The sequence below is a fragment of the Amblyomma mixtum genome, chromosome 5 (genome assembly GCF_055824585.1).
Source record: "Amblyomma mixtum isolate Tamu chromosome 5, ASM5582458v1, whole genome shotgun sequence".
Taxonomy (NCBI): Eukaryota; Metazoa; Arthropoda; class Arachnida; order Ixodida; family Ixodidae; genus Amblyomma; species Amblyomma mixtum.
In genome coordinates this window covers 2,192,536-2,212,640 of record NC_143016.1, presented here as the reverse complement: position 1 = coordinate 2,212,640, position 20,105 = coordinate 2,192,536, and the positions used below count along the sequence as shown (strand labels likewise).

Below are 20,105 nucleotides of genomic sequence, written 5' to 3'. Positions count from 1 at the left end.
CAGCCGCGGCGTTTCTCGGGGCGAGAGACCGACTACCGAGCGCCGTCCGCTACGCGGGACCTCAGCGCAGCGATGAGTCACCGCGAGCGCTGAGCGGCCCAAAGTCACGTCCTTCGATTGGCCGGGCGAAACGCGCGAACATTAAAATACGACGAAGCCGTACTGGGGAAAGCGAAAAAAAAGATGAAAAAAAATGGGGGGGGGGGGGGATAGGAAGGATCGAAACTACAGGTAATAAAGATAAGTAGAAAAAAATGGTCCGTAATCGACGCTTCGCCTAGCTACAACCACACGCACGCATGCCTGTCGATATTTAGGGGGAAAGAAATTCAGGTAGTCCACAGGACTGCCCGGAATTCCAGGACTACGCGGAGATTAAAAAAAAGAGTTTTCTCTCTTTTTTTTACTTCTTTTCATACTACGCGAAGGGAAATCTAAACGTGTGGCAAAACTACGCTCAAGATCCGTCAGGAGCGGGCGGCCGTCAGCGCATGTGGCGCAACGGGGCTGTGGCAACCGGCGGTCACTGACTCGTGGCGGCCTAGAGGTAATCGGATCGATATGCGCGAATGCACCGTGCGCTGTGTTGCGCCGAATAAACCTTACAGTTTTCTCTAAGCCTCTGGCCGTATGCTGCAACGCGCGGGGCACTACTTTTTCTTTTAGGCGGCACACGCAACGATCGTAACACAAATTGGTGCATCGTTTGGAGCAAAAATAAATAAATAAAAAGTCAGTGAAGCAATACAGGCACGGTTAAATAGAATCATCGCTTGTACTAGGATGACTTTGAGCAGTTGCAAACAGCGATGCAGAGTGAGAGAGAACTTCATCAAACGAACGCAGAGAGGCTTGCATGACGACGACTCAGTTACAATGGAAGTACGTTTTTAAACAGCCAAGGCAGACGCGAGACAGGTGCCATGCTCTTATTCACGTGCTAAAACTCCAGCCACCGGGAATGCCGCGGCTGGTTTGTGCGCACAGGAGGCTGAATAGGGCGTGAATTAGCAGAAGGGCTTACAACAAAAGCACCGAAGTTTGGGCCAGTTGGTATTGATCCATCTTGAAAACGTAGCAGCACGAAAAAACGGGGACAAAATAGACACAGGTACGACAGCATATTTCCTGTCGTACCTGTGTCTATTTTGTCTCCGTCTTTTCGTGCTGCTACGTTTTCAAGATGGCATACAACAGCCCGCTGTGCCATGCAACGAGAAATAAAAAAAGTGTATACGGTAAAAAAAAAAAAAGGCGGGGGGGGGGGGGGGGGGGTAAAGGGGTAATGCACCTGATCGAAAAGGTATTGGACATTGCAGACAGTTTCAAGAGAAAGAATGTAATCACAGGCAAGCGAAGAGAATATCTCAGTTTGTTCAGTGTGCATTCGAGGGGAATCAATACTTCGCAGTACGTTTTACTACAGAAACAATTGTTACGGCCATCGCAGCGACATTCATAGCACTCGCATCCTTGCCCTCGGTGACTAACAAGATGAAACACTGCGAGGACAGCTCACACAGCTATAGTCTGGACCTTCTCCCCGTACCTCACACCACATCGCCCGACAGGGAAGCCGAGGGCGGGCAGGACGAATGACGTCACCGGATACCGTGACGTAATCCGCAAATGTTTGCAGACAAAACGACGGGTGCTCCGCCGCACACGGCAAAGGCGGCAGCCAAAACGCACACCCGCGCACGCCACCGCCGGACTCCGCGCAGTTATGTCCCCACGGGCCAAGGTGGGAGCGGCAATCAAAAGCAACTTCCGCCGAGAGAGGGAGGGAGCCGGAATGGAGAAAACGGGGAGGGGGGGGGGGGGGGTATGGAAGGAGTGGAGAGGTGCAAAAGAAAGATATACTAAAGACCATGAAACTATGACGAGGGGAGGGCAAAAAGGAAGCTCATGCGGAGAATGGCGTCTCGCAGGAGCTTTAAGGAGGAGTTTTTGGATCACAGGAGAGGAGAGGACCAATCAATAATGCGGTGACGTCAGCCCCAAGAAGAAGAAGAAGAAGGAAAAAAAGTAGGTGAGTGCGGCTATGGTCCCCAGGGCGAAGACTGAGAGAGATAGATGGCAGAGCTGTAGCGTACGTGTTCGTGGTCTTGTTTGCTTGCGTGCTTGGCGAGAGCAAAACTCGATATTTATGAGTACAAAAGGTCGAAGCAGCCGAAGCGCGTAAGCAGAGAGCGTGACACAAATCGTGCATTCGAAAAAAAAAAAAAAACGCTATAAGCGCCAACATGCGACTAAGAGGAAGTAGCTTCGAAAGAAAAAAAAAGGGGGGGGGGGGGGGGGGAGTAAACATAGCAGTAGCAGGGTTCCTTAACGGCGAAAAAGGTAGATAACTAAAAGAACGACCATATGATTTAATAAAGTGGCGCTTCGAACTTCCTCTTCACTTGGTGCTCTTCGTGAGGAAAGGCGAGAATACGAGAAAATAAGAAAATGAAACTGACAGATGTGCAGAGTTCGAGAGAGAGAGAACAAATGAACCAATATAAAAAAAAACATACAGCACCAGGTTTGAAATAGATTCTGACGTCAGACCAACTATATATATACATATATCTCAGTTACTGCAACAAGCCAGTGGATAGTAAAATAGGCGAAGGGTCTATGCATTCTGGTCAATGTACTGAAGGACTGAGTTAAAAGCTTAACATAAACTTTCGCTGCCGGCAGTCATTGTTACTCCAGGATACGGAGCGTATTAACTCCAGAACACGCACGGCAACAAGCATTGTAGAACTAGTGTGTCCTACGTGAGTATTCAGTGGCATGACGACTGCGAAACAGTTAATTTGCTGTTCAGCTGCGATGTTATTTAAGATCTGGTTCAACGCCATGCTCAATTGTAGTCAAATTTCGGTACAGTTATAAAGGCTCAACCGAACACTGCTTTGCACGCACCATGCCTATACGGACGTTAGCTACGACCGGAATACTATGTTTCAAACGAATTCTGTGGGCGTTACCAAACAAGCACGGGATGCCGTGTTGAAAGGTCGTCGGCAAGCAAAGCAAATGCAGGACGACAACGCCGCACAGCGTAATCAAAGATGGCTCGCTGCTCGCTCGATAAGACTGGTGAGCGTTAGTAACGTTAGTGTCATAGAATTCGAGGCATGTTCGCTCCATGATCTCTGCTCGAGAAAAGTGTCATTGCTTCTCACCATCTTACCAGTGGCGATGTGTATGCTCAAAGCAAACACACTCATCAGCAATTTTTTCCCCTTTCCAGAGTAACAGCAGCATGAACACGAACCACATTTTCAAAGAGTACGTCTTTGAGGGGCGCTGCCAGGAGCAAAGCAAATGCAGAACGAAAACTCTAATGCGCGCTATACTTAACAGAATTTTCGAAAATAAAACTGAAGCTGCTAAAGACAGCTTCAAGTGCTTGCGCGCGACAGAAATCAGTTTGGGATGTTTACGGTTGTACAAGACGCTGGTCCCTCTCAAGTGTTTACGCTTAGTGCACTTTCAAAGCAAAGACATTTCATTCAGTGCTAGCAAAAAGCGGGACGGACGGTTCTCAGGCAGATGAAATAACACTTTCGCGCAAGGCGAAAAATCCCAATAATAAACATTGAGAAAAATAATAAAGTCGCAATATTAGAGACTGAAATAAGAACATAACTTCGCAATAACACTTTTTTTTCTTTTTCTTTGAACGAAACGAGGATAGGAAAAAGAGGAGGAAATGAAAAAAAATGGGGGAGGAGAGCGGATCGCAGAAGGTAATGAAGGCTGTTATAGAATGTCTCCTGCCAGCCCGAACAATAAGGAAGTAATTTCTGGACCATCGCATCGCAGGAAATGAGCGTCCGGCGACGACAGTTCGTGAACACGGGGGAAAACGAAAGGCCCATCAGCGCACATCGCCGACTTAATATCGGTGGCGAAAAACCAGAGGATAGAGCACACGTACACTGGCGCTTTCACTGGAAGGATCGCACAATAGCTGTACGAACAAAACATTATCGAATGAAAAGCGGAGAAATCGACGTTTCGAGGAAAACTGAGGCTTCCAGTTTTTTTTTTTCTACAGTGCGACATCAAACAGCCCAGGGGGAAACGAATCGCCGAGCGAACAATTTCGTCATATACTATACTGTAAGCTGCGCTCTAAAGCGAACAGAGGCAGGTTCCAACCACAATCAGATCCTTGTAACAAATAATGCTTCGAGACAAATGGCCTGTCACACTCTTTATTACAACCCGAGTAAAAACGCCGCCGAAGCTGTTCTTACTTGTTTTCGGCCCCCCGAACCAACAACGTGTTTCTCAGCTCGCGAGAACAAACCATTGGTCTCAAAAATAAAAGTAACGAACTATCAGCCCATAGACTTTTCTCTAGTTGTGTAAATCATGCACTAACGTCTCCTCATTTCCGCACTCGGAGCCACGTAATCGCAAGCGGGTTGCAGCATATGAGCGTCAAATAAAACGCAATCAGGATAACTGTAACTAGAACAAAAAAGCGCTAAAATATATTTGATATTGTGAAAGAAGTACAGGCTGTGTCTACGAACACTTCCACGTAGCGGTTTTCGCGCCATACATGTTAAAATCAAACGGGATAGCATTCAGTCTCCATCAATTGCAATCTTCTCCTTTTGCTCATCTCGAATGAAAGATGGCAGTTGATGGCAGCTTTTCCATTAGATACTTCGATTGATGGGCGACCGCCTGTCCGGTTATCGCGAGTGGCCAGAAAATGCACGCTGGTCAATCACGCGGTACTCATACGTAAGAAAGGCTTCAAGAATACGGCCTCCCTGAAGGACACCCAAAGGGTAGAAACACAAGACCGAACGCGAATAGACCTGTTATGAATGGAAGATTTCTTCTGAAGTCATTTTCGCCAGCCATCAGGACCCAGATAAACACAAACGCCCCGTTATAATTTTATTCAGGTCCGATTCAGGTCCACAAGCAGATGGTGAACATCTGCTTGTGGGCTACTCCGCAATCGATAGGACCGGCCAGACACTGCAGGGCACGATAAACATATAAAAGAAGCGAGAAAAGAAAAATGAGGAACTGCTCTACCACTTTCGATGCTTTATTGTGTGTGCGTTAAGTTGCGTGCGAACTCGCCTCCAGAGCAAATTGTCGTACCTCGATATTGCGACCAGTGCCACGAGGCGGTAATAGCTGCATACATTAGGAGCGATGCGGGAGTTTTTTTTTTGGTCTTCGCTTTGCCTAAGGTGAATTTAGGCGTTTCATTTCACCGCACATAATTTCATATTTTCTTTACCGTGCCCCGAGTTTTAAGTTGGTAAGGTTATCAAATTCGCGCAGTTCTTATAAGGATACTTTTAAATAAGAAACTGTCAACGTTGCGAATTCAGCACACTTTGCAGCAAAGGCTTCCAGCCGAATTTCCGGCAAATGAAGAGGCCACGCCTCGGCACCAGAGCGGGGACGTGGAACATCAACCACGTGACAATCTGCTCCGCTAAACGTCTTACGCGGACCAACTAAACACCAATCACGGCCGGACAGGGGGAAAGGCCGGGGCGCCCAGAAAAAGACTGCCCCGAAGGAGACGGCAAGACGGCAGTGGAGGAGAGGAAGGGAGCAGAGGAAGAAGGGAGCTCCGCCTTCCCCCTCCTCCTCGGCAAAGGATGCGGAAAGGTCACCCAGGCCGGGATGACTCATCCCGAGGAGATCGATAGAGAGCTCGGCGCTGTGGCTCGCGTTCGGCTTCCCCGCGCAGCGCGCCTGGCGCTTCACTGCGCATGCGCCGGCCCTGCGGCGTTGATGATGATGACCACGAGAGTGGCTGCGCCATGCCACAGGGCCGCCCTCCCTCCCGCCCACTCCTTCCTTTTGGGGCCCCGTTTGGGCCAGCTGAACGACGTCCGTGAGAAGGCGCTGCGCCTCGCGCATACTCCCTCCGTTATTACCCATGCTTGGACGACGAAGCGGGGACCAGACGAGACTCTGGGGGCGATGCGGAAAAAAGTGGGAAGGTCATCAACGACGGCGGCACCGGGTCGAAACAGCGTGATAGGGGTGTTCGAGCGAAATGTTTCTACATCTCTGGAACGACTACGACCCCAGATACGAGCTGGTGCGGCGCGCGTGTTGACAAACACGGCAGTAAGATGACGCCGCTTCTCTTCCACGACCACTTATTCAAGCCAGACAGACGCGCGAAAAGTGAAAAGGGCGCGATACTCGGTGCAGTCGCCTAGTGTTGCCCCTAAGTGAAATTAGGAGCAGCACTGCCTTGACAAGAGGCGCGCACACTTTATTCTCTGCCTGCGTAATGCCGCCCGTTCCCAGAAATGTGCCCGTTTACGTTTCCTTTCACACTGGCCCCACACTGCACATATACCAAGACAGTGCGACATGCTGCCTCTTTTCGTGACGCACTGCAAAACTTATTTGTCATCACTGCAACCCAATAAACAAAAAAAGAGCCATCCAACAGGGAACACTATAATGATAAATGCCGAGCGGTTATTTAGTTTCATCGGTGGTGACGCGTGTTTCACGTCAAGCGAAGCTACGCATCTGAAACGCAATTTCACTAAGAAGATATCGCGATAAACAGGTTTGTTTTAATACAGGAGTGATTGTTGACAGCATGTAGAGTGATTGTTGACAGCCTGTAGGGTGTGACAAAAAAAAAAAATCAGCTTCATTTACCGTTCACGTCCAGTGCCGACTGAAGATTGCAATGCTCTGCTCTTGAAAGGATTGCGTCAACTGCGTGAGCGGCGTGAATGTTGGCCAGATGAGATCGGCAACTTGCCGAAAAGTGAGCTGCACAAAGCGTAGACGATCGTCGGTGGAGTCAACTAAGCGGAGATCGTGTACTTTAGATAAAGAAGAATACAAACACAACAGGTAAAATGAACAATTCTAATATGCTACGCAAGCCCACGACATCAGTCAGCAATAATAGCTTTGACTACTGTGCCGACCATCATTATGTCTACATTTGAAGATACAAACAGAGCTGAATAAAACGATTTACCTTCCGAGACAACCTGGGCACAGCGCGCAAACCGAATTCTTGAAATAAAAATCTCGCTCGAAATTTCCCGACAGTAGTGAGAAAAGATACGGAGAAAATAGCACACATTATAATTCTGAAAAAAAAAAAGACACTAGACAAGAAAAAGAAAGACGGTCTAGGTGGCTGCACCGGCAATCAAACGGCCCCAAGAAAACTCTTCTGAAGAATGATGGCATCCAAGTGCGGATCTAAGAATTCTCCGGCACTCACTCGAAAGACGATTCGAAGCGAGAAGCGGCAGGCTTGGACCGAATTCCTATTCCCAGCCCGAGGTCAGAGAACAAGACAGTTCGGGATATTTTCGCGCACCAAGAACCAAGTACCACGCCCGCACAAAACGAAACCAGCGCCAGCGAGCAAATTAAACACAGCCAGGAGTTGGAAGGTCAGGAGCCAAGGATTCTCGGAAAAATTAGAGAGCGCACACGCCAGCAAAGGTACCGATCGTCCAATCTATCTGCAGAGACGAAGATACACACACAGAGAGAAAGATAAAAAGCAGGCGAAAATGATGCGGAGAGGTAAGGAATTCGATCTCGTCAGCGTTAAAGATCGTCAGAGTCGATTACACCCGCGGCTGTTCCGCAGGCGCCGAGTCTTTTACGTTCACGGCGATCGTTCACGGCTGCAGCGATCGTAAAACTGCCGATAGCGTCGCTGATCGGGACGCTGAAACAGAGAGCAGAGGCCAGCCGTAAAATCCGCGCCTCCAGGAGGGCGCGAGTCCATGGGCCGTGGCCATGATTGTCCGCGTCGCCGGCCAAGTTAGGGAGGACGCGGCGACGCTATTTGGGAAGTCCGGCTCATCCCTAAGAGCGGCGACAAAAGAACAATGGCCGGAGCAAGAGTTATACGACGGCGGCCTCCCTGACAATAGGAAGCGGCCGAGCGTCGTTAAAGGAGCACAACGGACTTCCTCCTCTCTGCGCCGCTTATTCCTTTCTGTCTCTTGAGGATGCTAGCAGCACAGCCTCGCAACACAGAAGGCAAGCTTCTACCGTTCGATGTCGCCGACGGGGAAGACCAAGGTGCTCTCCTTCCCCACCTCGCGACATCGCTTTAGGCCTGACACGACACTCCACAAATTTCATCGAATGCTATAGTCTAATGTATTTAGGGGAACACCCTTCAAGAGGAGTAGATTTCAAACAAGCAAGTAATTTACTCGTCAGCACCCACCGCAGCGCTGACGGCTACAAAGGAAAACTTGCAGTTTTCGCGGAACCTTCACAGTCGAAGAAACGAAACTTTGGGGACATTTAACACGCATTAAGATTGGAATGCGACAGCATTATGGCTTCCCATTGCTGCTGCTTTGGAGATCCCATTGTTGCTACTTGGAAGATGGACATTCTTCGCTAGCCGAAGCAAGGAACTGGTTCTAACCGGATTTTTCCGCCATTTTTTCTTGCTCCTCTTTCTTTTCTCTCTAGCTCTTTCTGCCTCCTCTTTCTTGTTTCTCTTCTTTCTTCCGTGGGCAGGTTGTGATGTTACCAGGTCACGCGACCTCTCTCTTCTTATCATTAATTTGACTCCCACCTGTCACGGTGGGCAGGCCATTCACAATCAGGGGAGTCGGTTGTCGCCTGTCCATGTGGGCAGGCTGTAATAACGCCACAAGGTCACGGAACACCTGAATCCAGTGGGCCGGCTGCCACCTGCATGTTACAGTGGGCAGGTTGTGATGACGTCACAAGGTCACGTGACCTCGATCAGCCAATCAGCGAATTTCATGGCCCACGCCACCATTTTTGCGGAATGCAGACTCTGACACTATTGCATTAAAGCTTGTCCTGGTTCAGGTCTCTAATCGGAGGTTAAGCCTTCCCAGGCCTGTCGCTTTGCCGACGTCTAAGTAGGGTAGGCCGAAAGGCTATATGACGGTACAGCGAGCCCGAATGAATCATCGACAGAAGGCCATGCTCTAGCCGTCCTGGTTAGCTTAGCTGGTACAGTGACTGCCCAGCGGATTGCCAGTGGTACAGAGTTCAGCCTCAGACCAGAACGCGTTTTTCTTCAACTGAGAATATCTTGAGAAAGGTGTGTGCATAGCTTTCATTTATAACTGCGGTTGCGCTCGCGGATGTGACAACTAGGAATTGCCCATCTCATGCAACGCTCTAGCGTGACAGCAATTACGTCTCCAATACGTGATTATTCATTCTTTTGTTAACTTCTTACCGAGAGGAACTGCCATGTAAGCTGTTGTCATAACCATGACTACGAGCACCAAACTGCTACAGCAGCCATGTAAATAAGCAAGCGTTCGCCCTATGGTTGAAACTATAGAGTGCTAGATCTAGTACACTATAGTTGAAACAGCAAAATCTACAAATCAACACGACTTGTGGTCTGCTCAGAACAGCGTCCGCGGTGAAGAAAAACAGGTGGAGAAACGGCGAGCCGCAACAGCCAGCAACCTAGAATAATAATAATAATAAAAAGCTTGCAAAAAGACGGATATAAGTCGACATCCGCGATTTTCATTCTACGAGATTAAAGAAGGCACGGGATGGGGCAAAAACAAAACACAGGGGAAAGAGAAATAGAAGTTCCTTTCGCACCACGGTAATATTTCGTTTCGACGACGACGACGCCGGAATCGTTGCACTTCCGCTAGCGCGGCAAGAGAGCACCCAAGGGAAAGGAAGGCGGCGACAAAAAAATATCGAAGTAGAAATCGGTGGTGTTGTCAACCGCGGAGCCGCCGACAAAATGCTCCTTTCACGGCGAGTCACACACTCCCGCCCCTCCAAAAAACGCCACTTCCCATTTCACCCCCCTCCACAACACCTCGCCATCTCGGCGCTGCCGGAGTCAAAAAGCCTCCTCGGCAGGAAGGAAGGAAGAAGTGCAGCACGATCTCCAAAGTCCCGCGTGGTCAACCGCGGCCAAATATGGAGTCCCCACTGCAGGAGCGAGACCAGGGGGGCAGCACCGGACCCCAGTGGCCATCCACCACGCCTCGGCCGAAGGAAACGAATCAAGCGCGCGAAACGATTCGTCTCGGGCGTTCCTCCTCGTTCTCCTTCGCGAGGTCCGCCATCCGCGCGTTATGCATAATTCAACGCGGCGGATTCGCGCCGCAAACCGAGCTCCGGCGCGCTCCAGTCCTCCGCTCTCTCTTTCCTTGATGCCCGCGCGGCGCTCGCGCAAAGGAGGGCAAGCAGCAAAAGGAATGCCTAGGAAACGGGCTGTTGCCGCGGAACGCGAGCACACACGTGCGCACGCGTGTCTTACAAGGTCCGGGAAACGTCGTTAGAGGCTCCCGACTGCCGACCACCAGGGCGCCAGCTTCCTTCGCGTCGGAAGAATTGCGTGCAGCATCCCCGTAGCTGAATATGTAATCTTTCCGAAGGTCGGGCAGCCGTTAACACCCTATTCGTTTATTTCTTGTTCACATCTTCAACTTAAAATAAAATTCCCTTCTTTTTTTCTTCTCTTTCTTGCGAGGGGAGGTTTGTCCTGTACAAGAGTTTACGATTTCCATGCCGATTCCATTACGCATCGAGAAAAAAAGAAAAAAAAAAAGAAACGAAAGAGGGGTGTTCACAGCACAACAGTCGACTTCCGCGCTGTTGCGCACATTTCGAAGGCGACCTCTCAATCGCATGGCGCCGCGACACGCTGCCACGGTTGACATCTCCCGCGCTATATATACTGCCGTCACCACCTACAATGAACAAAGGATGGCCTCGGCGGATTATAGACGAGTGACACGGTCGCCAGCTGCGGCGCGTACAACAGACTAGGCGAGCCGCGTGTTCTACATGCAGAGCTTACCGCAAAGCAAGCTGCAAGCCTAGTGCTGCCTCACCACGTATGATTTATATACACAAGGATGGCATCGCTATCGTGTCTCGAAAGAACGACCAGCTGTGCTTCCGTGCACAAGTTGGAGCAGACCACCCAAGACTTAAATCGAGGCGTCCTAACTGCGAGGAAAGAACACTCGCAGTTAATACATCTTGTTTTTGGCGCTGCGGCTGTGCACTTCTCTGTGTGACATGCACAGCTGCCTGTCTAAAGGGATCAGAACCAGTGAGATAAGGCAGGCGGAAAACAAACATCGATATATAAGATCTGCCAATAGTAAAAAAAAAAAAAAGAACCCGCAAGAAATAAAAATACTCTCGCAATACGGCACCTACAGCCAAGGTGATGTAAGATGATGTAAGAAGACGCCGTCGTATCTGAGGATTAATGGGGTCCCTAGGTTCAAGGGACGGAGCAAACCCAGAGCAGAAACAGCGTTGAATAACGTCTCCTCCGATCGAAGGTACGGTCGAGTCCACCACAGGCGCTCAAGCTGTCGCGTTCTGACAGCGTTAGCGTCCACTGCTGCACACTACTGGCGTTAAAGGAAGAAGACGAGGACGGTACAGGGGACAGAAATAATGAAGGCGGTGCGCGGCCTGCTACTCCCTTCGAAGCAGCCGTAGCTGCGCGAAGCGGTAGTGGACACGCGGTTTCACTTCCCGAGGCCGTGTGTTTCTTTCCTGTATTGCTCGCGGTGCTGACAACGCAATGTTTACGTTTGCTCCCGCTTCGCTTATTACTATTTAGCGCGTATCGCTCTTCCTTAACGACGCCCCATAAACGAGCGCCGTGCGGCCTTCCACGACAGATGCGGAACGTGGGCTGTAAGGCCGCTGGAAGGAGCGGGGCTTCTTCATTACGTTTGCAGAGGTAGAAGAGTACAGCTTCTGCGCATGCGTCGGCACTGGCACGGGCGCTGCGTAGTCTGCGCAGCATAGCGCATTTCGCAGAGTAGTGAAGCTCGAACTTGGGCGTGGAGACATTACGCTCAATGTTTAATATAGGACACCTTTGGCCTTGGGTTACGAGGGCTGCTGCCGGAACGATAGCAAATCAACGAAATAATAAAAAAATGATACTTGTTATTAAGGAACAGCCTCTAGAGCGCCACAAAAAAATATGACGCAGTATTTGTGTCTGAATGTATTTTTTTTTTAAATAAAGAAGTCATAGCACACAAGAATAGGAATCTCTGCCGGAAATAATCTTCCTCGCATGTGCGAATTCGGGGGAATCGAGCAAAACATGAACCACAAGGAGGCTGTAAAACACGAGCTATGTACAGTTATTTGCTGGTACTAATTAAGATCTCATTACCTTTGCTATATTTCTTTTCAATTTGAAGTGGCAGCAGTCGGGTCCAAGAGGTAGAAATATGCTAAGCGTAAGCTGAGTCATATTTCAACTTGAACTAACGGCTGCCTTTCTTTAACTCAAATCTTGGCTCCACGAAGACAAAAAAAACCATCCCTACTCACCCTGCGGGTCGTTCGACGAGGCTTCTGATACGCATCACCGGAAGCCCTTTTCACGAGCTGCACCGCCATAAAATCGCTGCCACCGTTAAAAGCCAAAGCAAGCACACGCGGTTTAACGTACTTCTCGGCTTCCAAGACCACCAAGGCCACATACGGAAGGCATAGCAACAAAACCTGTTGCCTTGCGCCCAAGAAAGCGCCTGGCGTGTGAAAGACACGGCGTTTTATTGGGCCGGATTAACTCAGACTATACGTTCACTAATTTATATATAAAAAAAAACATAAGAAAAAAAGTCATATATACGACTGCTCCCTCACGTAACATTAACGTCTCTCCTTTTTAAACACGTCATCAGGGTTTATCTGCTTTCCGACGCACTTTATTTCTCACAGTTCACCGCACTATACAAAGAACTGCCTTTACATTCCAGCGAAGGGAGAACAAAGAAGGATGCGCGGTCTCAGTTAAAAACGAAACCCGGCCGATAATTCAAGTCGGAGTCGCCCGAAAATTGCAGACCCCTTTGCGTCTGTAAGCAGAGGCGGTGTTTCTCTTTTCATTATTATTATTCCATCCCGTGACAAAGAGAAATAAGAAGCAAAAAGAGAAGGCGTACAAAACTCGAATCGACGCGACATCCGACGATTGCATTCTTTACGAGCTGTTCCGCGCGCGCGCGCGGCACGGGAGTCGCCGTTTGCTGCCGCTCTGGGCAGCAGCGGCATTTTTCATCCTCGGGAAAGCGTCTCCCTCGCGCTTGTTATCTTTATGCCCGGGGAGCACAATGGGCTTCCCTTCTTCATCACTCCATTCATGCCACGGCGCGTCGGTTATTTCGCCGACCTGTCGTTCCCTGCCCGCCACCCTCGCCGTGCCTTACGAAAGAACGCGGTGAAAGAAGGCCGCGCAGAAGACTACCAAAGATAGTACGAAAATGAAAGCGGAGAGAAAGAAGAGAAAGGGGGAACAATACAGGCTGGCCCACGAGGAGGGGCCACGGGGGGCAGCGCCATATTCGTCCATGTTCCGTCTTCATTTGCGGTCGGCGCATTCCGACGCTGTCATCAGCGCGCTGCGCGTTCGGCAGGCGCACAACGCGAATTCTCTCTTTAGCGCGCGCTCCGCGGCGTCGAACAACGGGGCATATGCGCCTACAACCTCCCCATTTCCACCCTTTTCGTCCTCCCTACTTCCATAACTCGCGCCCACGCGCGGAACAATGAGATTCCGGGGCACTTTGTGACCAACAATGGCCGGAGCATTCGGTGCCGACGTCCCAGGGGCCACCCGTCATCGTCACCCGCTTTCGCCGAGAACCCTGCTCTGGCCTTTCTCTTCGCTTCTTTCCGCGTTCCTCCTCATCCTCTTTCCGTTGCTGTTGTTCCCACTCGCCGCGTAAAGCGAAATCGCCAGCGCGCAAGCGACTACGACAACTGTTTGCTTTCAAACTTCGACGGCAGCGCCACAAGCAGAGAAGTCAACAAGTGCTCGAAGAAGCAAGTTTGGTCAGCGGCAAAGCTACGGCTCGGAACCGGGCAATATGGCGACCATAAATTCGCGGTATATACTTTTTGACGTAATAACACGAAGAACGTTTCTCTTGGCCTCTGCCTGCATTGTGCAAGAAAAACGAAACCCCACCGCCTTTCTTTTTTAACTCGAAGCATTAAACCTAAGAAGCTCGGGCTTACGAAACCCTAACACCATTTTGCCGATGAGCATACTGAATAGAGTCATACAGCGGATTGGTGCACGTCAGTTCGTTAGTCAGGCCTCTTTCAGGCTTGCCATGAAGAGCCGAGACATATTGGGATGCCATGTAATGTCTTCGACGCTACCACAGCGTACGGAATATACTATGAGATACCCCTACAGCCGCACAATGCCACCCATACCTAGCTGGCCACGGCACCTCAAAACGCTTCTTGGTAAAAGAACAAAGCCACTCATTCTGTCAACGCTCAGCGACCCGAAATGACCAGCGCTCTGATCTGCAGCAACGTCATGGGTGCGCCTTTAATCAACGCCAGGCTTGTTCAAACAATGTCGAGCCGAACTCGCTTTCCCAGCTTTCTCTGAGCGTCCCTTCAACTAACACCCACAAAATCAGCTCTGCATCCGGTCGCAGAGCTCATTACGAGCTGCGAAGCCGAAGCGTGCGCGCACCCGTATCTCTCCCTCGAAAACAAAGGCCGCGCACGTCCGGTTGAACGCCAAAGCCGCCATCAGCGAGCGAAGCGAGATCGAAACTTTCTTCCGTAGCGCATGCGCGCATGTGCCAGCAGCAGCAGCGGTGACGCTAATGATGAGAGATAAACTTACATTCGCCGTCCTTTAAAGAGAGCGCAAGCACCAATACCCCTCCCCCCAGCTTGCCTCTCACTGAATACGGCGGCCACCAGCTCGCAAGAAACGAATAAAAACGGCTGTATAATACATAAACGTAGAGGTTTGCACGAAGCGAACGGCAGCAAAGAACCGCAGCTCGAACAACTCGGCCCAGATCTGGAGGGACGCCATCATCGATAGAGGGAACAAAAAAGGGGCGAGTGAGGCCGAGGGAGAGAGACAGGGTGCAATTCCGGGGCAAAAGGAGAAGAACCCTGGCCGCGCGCGCGTATTGGAAAAAACACTTGCGTGGCGGCGCCCGGCCAGAGGCGCTTTCCATCATATTCACGCCGCGATGGCGGCGGAAGGCCTTATCGAATTAGGCGCCGCGCCCGGAGGCAGGTTCTGGCCATTGTCCGCCGCCGCTCTTTGTACCGGCTCCCGTGTTGCCAGAGCGGATTACAATGACAAAGGGCCCTGCCCGGTCGTCCCGCCAGCGTCGCCGCACCGGAGTGCTTCTGCCGCGAGCCGTCGCTGCTTCTGCAGCACGCGACGCTCTCCACCCGCTGCGAGCCCGGGGGCGAAGGGGACGCAATAAATGAGGCCGACAAACGACGTCGCAGGAGGCACTACACAGGAGTGGCTCAAGAGACGCCCGCTCCCTCGTAATGCGCAGAGACAGCGCGGGAAGAACCAGGACACCCGTTCGAGTGGCAGGCACAACATCCAAAGCCGAGCGTATTCTGGGCATCGTTACTTTGTTTCCGAAGTTGGCTCGCAAAAAAAAAAAAGAAACTTTGCTAGAGCGACTCAGCGGCTGCCACGACACACTCACGACAGAAGTCCTAACGCTACTTCACCAACCATAACTGAGTAACTGCAGCCTACAGACAATCTCTGATGACATTCGGCAGCGGCGCCAAGCGTTTAGCTACAGAGGTAGGCGCGACGACGATCCCTAAACTTAAGCCTAATGCCACACTCGTCGAAAAAGAAATTGAGAAAAAAACGTTACATTTCACCACCGATACGGCCTGAAAGCGAAACTAAAATGTCTACTTTTCAAGAAAGAGGTATATTTCTCGATCTGTCTCTTCGACTTGGAGCAACGTCTAAAAGTCGGCCTTCTACTCTCGAGAATCCAGTTTGCGCAAACGTCTGGGAACTAACCAGCTATTCATTAACAACTACCCTCGGGCATCCCTTTGCGTGCAATGGCTCAAAGGTAATGAGTTCGCCCAGCAGCCATGCGGATTCCTGTAGTAATCAGAATCCGTCCATGACGCAACTGCCCGTAGTGCGATGGCAGTTCGTTCGAAAGGAGCCTTAAGCAACACTGTGTTCGAGCACGCAATGTGTCCAAAAACGCGCCGCGTTATTTAGCCCCCCCCCCTCTCCCTTGCTTCCCTACGCTCCGGACGCCGCATATAACGTTCTGCAAACAATGCCAACCGAGTTAATCAGGCGGAACACGCGCGGAGCTTCGCTCCCTGGGTCCGCGTGCATGCGACCGGACACGGACTCGAGATTACACTCGGCGAATTGAATAATGTATTCAATGCGAATAGACTTTCGCACATATAAATATAGCAAATGCCGACAGTGCGCAGAGAATCGAACGCCGAAGGCGGCAGGCGGGCTGTGCTGGAGCAGCCAGGGGGAAACGCGAAGCGACCGCCTCTCGGCGACAAGCGGGCCACCGGCTGACGACGCCGGAGTCTGAAATTCAAATGAGCCTCGAATACCCGCGTCGAACTAGAGGAGCGCGGTGGAAAGTAAGAAGAAGGCAACTGGCTATTCGACGGACGCTGCAGAATGAAAGGAGAACAAGAAGGAAAAAAAAAAAAAGACGAGAGAAAACGACCACCTTCCCCGTCGTATGTAGAGAGAAGTCGCGAGCACCGCACCGAATGCAGCCTCCGAGGGAATCCGCTATTGTATTCCATTTTAGAAACACGTGAAGTATACGAAACACGGGAGTCGAAATCACGCCGATGGCGAAATGGAACGACCAAGGAAGGAAAAAGGAAGATAACGAAAAATGCAAACTAAACAGCGTTTCAGGAAAGGCGCGGAGCGCGAAGAAAAAGTGCGAGGAATATGCTCCCTCTCCGACGCCCTTCCTTAATGCATAAACTAGTAGAGCCGTCGCGTTGTGACATAACCACGGGGATAAGAAGAGGGTACAGAAAAAAAAAAAAGATTTCTCTCGATTCTCTCGAAAGCAAAGGGGAGTTCTATTATACCGCAGGCGCCTTGTGCTCTGTCTTCTCGGAATTCTATTAGCTGCTTGCTTGCCGCTCGTCAGGCACGCGCAACAATTTGGCTGGCGTGCGCTGTTCGCATTTCGCTCTCAACCCGTGATGGAAAAGGACCGGTGCTTCGCGCACGTCGTACCGCCCCAACGCTTGAAAAAGAAAGAACAGGAAAAAAAAAAAGTTTTCGGGAAGTTTTTCCACACAGTGAAGATATTCCAGAGTGACTCTGAACTTCCAGATTTCGCACCACGCATCTAAGATTCCGGCACTTTTTAAGAATACAAGAAAAGAAAGAAAGATGAAAAATATGCTAAAAAAATCAACCGTGTTTTTTTTTTCCTCCTGCGCTAGAGACGGTATAAATAAAGCTGCTCTGTTTACATCTCAAATGAAACGTTCCCTTCGTCAGCGCAAGCGCGGAAAACGAAGTTCCGCGCATGCTTCGCGAAACGGACTGCTTGTTCTTTTTTACCTGCTTATTTTGCTTGATCGCTTTACTTCCCAAAGCGTTCCCAGCTTTCTTCTTATTGTGCTCGGAGAAGAAACTAGCACAAAGCACGTGGCACAGTTGCAAACAAGAACATATGACAAAGATGGCCCAACCCTCTATTCTTCTGAATATTGTTGTTCCTGGCTTCCCTTCCAGCGCAGATACTCATACAGGCTCTCTTTCTTGAGCACGTGCCTGTGCTCAAGAAAATAGGGAATAAAGCCACGAAGAAAAGCCAAAAACTAGAAAACTGCGCTGTGTACCTACTTCTAGACACTAGTTACCTCTCCGGAAGAAAGAGAAATGGAAAGAACGCGCTTCGTTTTCAATCTTTTTATCTCCCAAAAACGAAGAAAAAAGAAAGAACCTGTTTGAAATGTATGAAAGTAGTCCGTACGATGCCCCGTGCCATGGGTATTAAGAGTTCTCTCCTGAGAAACGCGAGATATAAATAAGAAAAAAAAAAGGAAACACGGGACGTTTTCAAGACAGGTAAACAAGTCTCCCGGAGGGTGGAGGTTCGTTCAACTTTTTCCCCGCCGTTGTAGGGAGTTCGGCTTGTAGACGCGCTCTGCACTTCGGTGCCTCGAAACGAAACCAACGAAAGAAAGGCAGAGCGGGAAGAAAATAAAAACGAGAAAAAAAAACATCGAAGCTCGTTCATCGACCCGTTGTTTGTCTGCTCCAGTTCTGTCGCTCGCGCCCTTTACTCCGTGAAACGTGGAAGAAAGACGAAACAAGGCGCGAACATTAAGCTGAAAGAAACGGAGGAACAGGATGCGATGGCGAAATAATGAAGGAGCCACTGGAGAATGCGGACGCTAACGGCGAGGCCTCGGGACAGTAGCCCCAGCGGGGCGGGCACTGCGGCGACGAAATCATTACACGTTTGCTTTCGTTTTCTTTCTTTTCGTACGTTGTGTTACCAAAAATCTTTTCCCCAGGTAAAAAAAAAAGGAAAAATTGATTGTTACAAGTATACATAAAGACTTAAGTTTTCGCTTTTCCAATTTGGAACGCTGATACACGAGCTTGGTACTGCATGGTGCAGTGTGCTCCTAATAACATAGTAAGCTATAGTTAGGCCATGTTTAAAACCACATAAAAAACAAAGCACATATTGCGCTGGATGCATTTTACCCTGCAGCTAAAAATACAGGCTCAGATAATCTCCACTGACTACGACGTAAAAAAAAAATAATGGAGCTAAGAAGGCGCAAGGATTATAAATATCACTGTACCAGCATGCTGCCGGTCAGAAGCAGAATTTATGAGCGGATATAAGTACGAAAAACAAGATAAACAGAAGAAAAGAAAACAAGGTAAGTGGACATAAGAAACGTATGCCCTAGAAGTACGAGTGTAAGTAATTAGGTAACATTTACGATAAGCAGACTACCCGGAAAAACACATATGAATGCGAAGCACACGCACACACGCCAAAAAAAAAAAAGATTTAAAAAACGCGAGCTCACTCCCTGCTGGAGCACTGCCAAATTCCGCTGAGCATTGTAGAGAGAAAAAAGAACAAAAAGGCCAACCGATGACATGCTATGAAAACGCTCTCTAATGAAAAAAAAAGAGCACGAAAACAACGTCCAGACAATTATCGCGGAGTACTGCCAAAAACGTTCACACATAAAAGCCGGGACAATGACGTGGAATGTTTGAAAGCAGAGGAGTATGTAAAAATCAGCGCAGAACAATGGGCGGTAAAATATAAGCAAGTGAATGCAAGTAGTGCAACCTAACAGGCTACCAATGCCTAAGGAGTGAGAAGGCGAAGCTTCAGAGACCCCGAAGGAAAGAAAAACAAAAAGCGGCGGGACACGTGACGAGGAAAAGGATGGCGTGGAGAAAGAGATAACTGCCAGCCTGAAGCAGATGTAAAACGCAAGACCAGAGACTGACTGAAGGGCGCATGAGTATTAAAAAAAAGCCAAACCGGAGAAAGAAAGAGACAGAAAAAAAAAGCCAGTCCGTTTTTAAGAAGGGGCTAGGATTTAATGACCTGAACGAGAAAGAAACTGACGCTCGGAGGAGTGCGAACAAATGGCCAGCAAAAATCGAACGCAGTGGACAGTGCCAAGAACGACAGCGAAGGGACGAACAGCGGGGGAGACAGCCGCCCAATTAGAAACGCGGATTCCGACAGTTGGCAGCGCGGTAACAAGAAAAGGAAAAAAAGAAAAACAACCGCGTTTCGATCTGTAGGGGGAAAAGCGAGCCCTATAACGACGGGAAATAAACCGCACGTTCAGAGCAGAAAGCAGAGTTCCCTAAAACACACAAAAATGCACAAAATAAAGAGTGAGAAAGCAACAAAAAGCAAGCAACATTGCGCAAGTGGACGAGAGAAAAGTGCTAACAAAAAAGAGTAACAATGCCGAGTGGCTCAGCTAAAGAGAAGAGCCGTCAATCACAGGCGCGCTTAAATTAACGCCAGCCCCGGGGTCTTCTTAGCGCGCGCACTGCGACGGCCGTATGCTGACGCGAAAGCCAAAGTGGAAGACGCAGAAGCTAGCTGAGCCAATCCGCGCGGAAAAAGGAAGAGCGGATCTGCAGACGAGATGAAGCGCGCACTGCTCTCTCTGTAAAGTGCGGGGGCACGTGGACGTTCTGCTTTCGCTGTTGTTTTAGAAGCGAACATCCAGACTCTGGAGCTGCCATCTTTTTTTTTGTGCGT

The 20,105-nt window shown here is 49.7% G+C and overlaps 1 protein-coding gene across 2 annotated transcripts in view; it reads right to left on the bottom strand.

Moving 5' to 3' along the window:
* LOC149341132 (uncharacterized) overlaps positions 1-20,105 on the bottom strand; it is a 187,866-nt gene that overhangs the window by 45,701 nt on the left and 122,060 nt on the right. The window lies entirely within an intron of this gene.